The sequence below is a fragment of the Fukomys damarensis genome, unplaced genomic scaffold, assembly GCF_012274545.1.
Source record: "Fukomys damarensis isolate Sample0158 unplaced genomic scaffold, DMR_v1.0_HiC HiC_scaffold_17, whole genome shotgun sequence".
Taxonomy (NCBI): domain Eukaryota; kingdom Metazoa; phylum Chordata; class Mammalia; order Rodentia; family Bathyergidae; genus Fukomys; species Fukomys damarensis.
This window is the reverse complement of record NW_022900929.1, coordinates 25,122,502-25,128,446: the sequence shown is the minus strand read 5'-3', so window position 1 is coordinate 25,128,446 and position 5,945 is coordinate 25,122,502. Positions and strand designations below refer to the sequence as shown.

Sequence of the window (5,945 nt, the reverse complement as noted above, 5' to 3'; positions counted from 1 at the left end):
ATGTTCAAAGTTGGGAACTCAGAAAAATACCCTTGATGACCACCTCTGCCTTTGCAGAGTGGGTCCAAAGACTGGTACAGTCAGGAGGTCTGAGAGTGCAAGGGGGGGATTATGGGGGTTCAGGGGTGCCCGCGCAGCTACCTTCCCGGCGCTTGAGCGATGACTGCTGGGTCGGGAGCCTGCGTGGTTCTCCTTCCTGCAGTGGATCGGCCCGGCCTACCTCCCGGCACTTGAGCGATGGCCGCTTTTTTTTTAATATACAAAACTACTACAAATGGTTGTTGAGCTGAAACAAGTGGTCTTGTGGGTAATGACGGAAGCAGCTCCTCTCTGAACCTAAGCAGTCAAGCTTCAAGCTCTTAGCAGCTCCGCTTAACACAGCACAACTCTGGACCAGCTTGTGAACTGCTTAAAAGTCTCACGTGTCACCATCCATCCAAGCAAAAATGTAGCCCACATCATCTGCTTATCACCTTTAACAGGCCCTGGTCTATTTTGTTTCTTTACATTTTTGTCCATGAATCATCAGTTTGGTCATCAGTTCCCTGCTTCCTGTGAAACCTCCACGAACCTGATTCTCCTGATTTTGTGTGGCAGGACTTGCAGGTCTGCTATTCAACAACTGCTAACCATCAGGGCAGTGGTCCGTGGGCCAAACCATGCAGTGTGAGTCTCCTCTGCTGAGCATAGCACCCTGAGGAGGTCCTTGAGGGGACTGTTGAATTTCCTTCCAGAAAGTTGACTACAACTTACTCTGTGGTTTCCTTTTTGTTAGTAAAGATGAATTCTGTGATCATCTTTGTCTCAGACAATGTTTTGTAGTTTTGGTACCTGAGCTCTGAAGAAGGCATCGCAAACAGATGTTTTTCTGCATTCCAGTTTCTTTGGCAAACTATGATCTTGAGCTTCTGCATATTTAAACTGCTTATTTTTACGAAGTTTGTTACCCAGAAAGGGCCCCTGAGCCATGAGGTTTTTGGTCCTGCACCGTATAATCACCATTTAGATTTTCTTCAGAGTTGTATAAGGCTTGGCCTCTCAGAATCTTTGCTTTTGGCATGGAGAGTTTCTGTCACTTTCTGAGAAGACTACGGTCATCTTTAGTTTAGACTGGGAACATTTACAATGAAAGTTGGTCTCCTGAATATCTTTGTGCTCCATTTTTTCTCAGAAAACTCTCACATCAAATCCTGCTCACTTTCTTTGAGGACTTTCTTATTCTTGACTGGCTGTCCAAGATCCAAGTTATTCTGTACATTGATCTTCATTTGTTTAGCCTTTTTGGAAATTCTAAGTGTCTTTACTGCATCCTGGGGATTGTTTTTTATTAAAAAATAGTTTGTTTTTTAAAAGAAAATCATTTATTTATTTTTCTTAAAGATTTCAAAATAAAGATGCCCTAGAAATTCAGTACTACCAGAAGGAAAAGTAAAATCTTTAAAGCAAGGCATGGGTTGAATCCAAACAATGGGCCATATAAGGAAATCAACTTTCTTGTCTGGGGATTTAGCTCAGTGCTGCCGCCGCCTGCCTTAGGAGCACAAGTTCCCAAATTCCATCCCCAGTACAAAAAAAAAAAAAAAAAAAAGTTAACCTCCTTAAAACATCTTTATAGAGAACCTATAATCTGTTCACCAGCCCAGGCATGACAATGTTTAAAATAATGAACTCGCAATGTAGTTCAGGCTGGCCTTGAACTCACTACATAGCCCATGCTTGCTTCAAACTCACAGATCCTCCTGCTTCAGCCTCCTGAGTGATGGGATCACAGCCATGTGCCACCATGCCTGGTTTAAAATAACAAACTCCCAGAATCCTCGGTGTTTACAGTCAAGAAAGAGGTATTTCAGTAGTCTGTTCAAGGACAGGCAATCCAACAAGGGGAGTAACAACTTGCACACTCCCAGAAAGTACATCGACATCACGGCCACCACTGGTTGGCTGGGGATAACCCATGCCATGGTAGTTACAGACATGTCTTCAATTGAGCCCTCCACCTTCATGCTTTTCAAACATTTTTAAACATTGTGTAACCTGTTTGAGGGCCAGCTGTGGTCTATGGCAGTCCATTCTGCTGTGGTTGCTCTAAAAGATCGAACATAACACATCTGTTTCTGCATCTATGGTTCAGCTCTTCTGAGATTGTGTGATGGATGGCATTCATTACAGTGGCAACACAAAGTTCTAGGGTGGCGCTGGGGTCCCTCACCATCACAGAGCTGCGGCTCCCAGCTTTGGAGATCCTCACACAGTTCTACCGCTCTGGGCCTGCCACTCTTTCTTAGCCTTTTGGTATTTAATGAAGAAAACTTTATATACTGTTCAATGTTTGGATGTGCACTCACTGAGTGCTACACATAAAATGTAAGTTGCGGGTGTTTTTCTACAGAACCAGCTTCTCACCCCCAGGGCCTGAAACCCAAGACCCTTGTCACAAAGGCCTCATCTGCCCCTCCTCACTAACCGCTTTGTAACACTGAGAGACTGTACTGCTTTGCTAAATCTCCAACACATCTGCCACCCCTCCAGGTCTTGGGGTTACCAGGAAGCTGGGTCCTGACTCTGAGGCACTGGACCCTCACTGCTTTGGACCTGGGTTGCCTGGGCCTTTGATGAAAGAATTCAGTCAAGACACAGGCAAGTCTAGATAAAATTTATTGTAAAGTAGATATAGAGAAAGCTACACCCTTCTGCCAGAAGGTGGGTAGTATGAGTTTGGGTACATTTTTATGCACCCAAGAGTTACTCTTAGGCCTGGTCATGGTGCCACATGCTATATTCTCAGCACTCTGGAGGCTGAGGCAAGGGGATCCCCGTGAGTTCAAGGCCAGCCTGGGCTACACAGTGAGTTCATGTCCAGCCTAAACTACAAAGAAAAACCCCGTCTCAAAAAAACAAATGAAAGAGTTACTCTTGGGGCTGGGGAACTAGTGTAATTATGATACTTGTCAACATTTTACCTAGAAGTTACTTTGGAATGTAGATGGTCACTGCTTCCTTGGGGGCTTTAGTCATGTAAAAAATTTACAAAAGAAAATTCTTAATTTAAACCAGGTCCCAGCCCAAGGCAGGAAGAGACATTTCCTTTCCTGATGTCTCTAGGCTGTAGGCTACAGCAGCCAGGAATGCTATGTGCCTTGTTCTGGAGTTAGATGGCCAGGTGGCCAGTATCAGAAGGAATGTGCAGTGTGTGACCTTAAATGTCACTGTGCTCTGTGGGGGTCACTTTGGGTGTGAGACCTAACAAATGATTATAAATGTATTCTACATTGCTGTCTTTGTTTCTTCACTAAACTGGCAATGTAGGGGGGTGTTTTGTTTTGTTTTTTGTTTTTTTTGTACCAGGGATTGAACTTGGGTCCTTGCTCTTGTGAGGTAGGCCATGGAACCCCTGAGGTAAATCCCCAGCCCAATTTTAGACACTCCCTACCCATTTGTCCCTCAAGCTAATGTCTATCTACCTGCCTAACATCAGGAACTTCCAATGAACTTTCCTCTGCCTGTATAATAGACTATAATTAAAAATATAAATCTCCTTTCCCTCACAAAGGCCTCATCTGCCCTCCTAACCCCTTCGTAACACTGAGAGCCTGTACTGCTTTGCTAAATCTCCAACACATCTGCCACCCCTCCCAGAAAACCTATCCACAAATGTAGAAGAGAAAGTAATTTTATGATTAAGCATAAAAACCATGTTTCTGGATTTTAGGGCACTGGTGTCTCCTTCTAGAGGTGGTTTCTAGATTCTTTCTGTCATGGACAAAGAATTGGTCAAAACAAACACAAAGGTAGTGATGTAGGTCATATAAATTCAGGGCTAATCAACTTTGTTTTGTCAACTTTTAGACAGGCACTCCCTACATGATTAACATATCCACAAGCAGAGCTGAGAAGACAGTTGATCCAGTTTTTACAGCAACAAAGGGTACAACATGAAAGTCAAACTTTGTTAACCTTTTAGTTAACCTATTGGGGTACCCGTAGGCCCATGGCAAAATTAGCTTTTAGTCCATGGCTGACCCAGGAGAAAACACAAATTATATCTTGATAGGCAGCAGGTTAGAGCCCAGGATTCTGCCTGTTTCCCTACCCCTATATTGATCCCTATTTTTGTCTTTGGTAGTGTGTGTATGCATGCGTGTGTGTGTTGAGACAGGGTCTCTCTAGATAGTCCAGGCTGGCCCTGAACTCACCATGTAGCCCAGGCTGGCCTAGAATCTGAGGAAATCTTCCTGCCTCAGCCTCCCAAGTACTGGGATTACAGGCGTGTAACACCACACCCAGCTTTCCTATTTTGTTTGTATAAATAAAATTGGCAGTATTTACCGACTTCAGAGAGAAATCGGTCCCTCTAATCTTTAGAGGGATGTCTCCATTTTGTTTGGGGTCTTTAGATTTTTCCAACTCCTAACCTATAGTCTAAACTTTATATGGGCCATTGATCATAGCACACTTAGAGGATGTTATGTACTCTTGGGCTAACGTTTGAAACCACAAGCTTGGGCGGATCTAGTCTACAGTTTATGATGTTTTCTTACCTGCCTCCAGCCTGTACGACTTTGTGCCTAAATGACTGCCTTTCCCCCTGCCTGTCTTGTCCCCTGCTGAGCCTGCAGGCGGGCTTCGGTCCATTCCCAGGGCTCGGCGTCTCAACCTCCCTCAGCCAGCGATCCCTCTGGGACTCCACGCGCGGATCCCACCCGGGCTTGTCCTGTTAGCTCCCTTAGACATGGGACCCTGGGCAGATGAGACCCGGGTCGCTAAGGGGACAGAGCAGTAGAGTCTCCACTGAGTATACACGCAGATGGCTGAGCCTCAAGCTCGACCAGGACGCCGATCCAGCCTGGTTCCCTGACATTACCCGGGGCAGCCCAAACTACAGAGCACCGGTCCAAGGCCACGCCCCCAATGACGACATCCGCCAGGAAGCTGGATTTAGCGGTTTAGCCTCCGTACGGGGGTGGAGCGGAGCAGCGGGATGACGTCACGGCGCCCGGCTGCCTCTCTGACCACAGCCATGACAGGCCCTTGGAGAGTTGGGTGTTCTCGGTATCCGCAGCCATCAGGGTCCCCAGGCGGTGACTGTTCCTTGTTGAGCCCGGGTAGGGGTCGAGGACGTTCGGAGCTCGGTGGAGGGAGGCCAGGCTGTCTTGGGTGGGGCTCGCCGCGCGTGCTGCGGCCTCGCAGGGGGGCTGGGTGCGCTGTGCACGCTTTCGCCAGAAGGGACTCGTGTGCATAGAAGTGGCTTCGCCAAACTTCTTAGGGTCTCGGCTGGAAAAGAAGTGAGGTTTCTCCAGCGTGACCTTGGGGGAATGCCACGAGGAAGGAGTGGGGCTAGTGACCTCATGGGAGACCCGCCCGGAGAGGGCTTGAGGGGCTTGAGGGGCGGGCTGGACCTGACCGTCCGTCCCTTTCCAGGTGGGAGTCGTGGCCCGGTGAACGGGTCAGAGGGCCAGGGTTGACTGTCGGCCGGCTCTTCTGGAAGATGTCCCGGTAAGTCACGTTCTGGAGGCCCCAGTTCCGCCTTTCTGGAACTGCTCCTACATTTGTCTGAAACATTGTTTGGTAAGGAAAGTGCTTGCTGAACCTTCTTGGTGTTTCTCCGTCTACATTGTAGCTCAAAAGTTTTCGGAGCCAGAAAATACCAGGGTGAAGCGGGCGTGCCCGCCCATGCCTGTAATCCAGCGCCCTCGGAAGCTGAGCCCGGTTTAGGCACTTTAAGCCAAGATCCTGTCAAAAGAAAAAAGGCTGGTACATGATCCCAACAATAAATGTAACTGTACTGTATCCCTAAATGTACCAATAAAATCAATAAAAAAAAAAAAAAAAAAGAAAAAAGGCTGGGAATGTAGCTCAGCGCTGCTAATTCAACTCTCCTCTTCTCCCTGCTGTGCTGTAGGGTTCGGGAGCCCCAGAGGGGGCTTCGGGACTTGGGTGGATGTGAG

The 5,945-nt window shown here is 47.3% G+C and overlaps 1 pseudogene; it reads right to left on the bottom strand.

Annotated features, from left to right (window-relative positions):
* Nucleotides 1-625: 625 nt before the first annotated feature.
* Nucleotides 626-2,762, bottom strand: LOC109118081 (annotated as a pseudogene).
* Between the last annotated feature and the right edge of the window lie 3,183 nt (nt 2,763-5,945).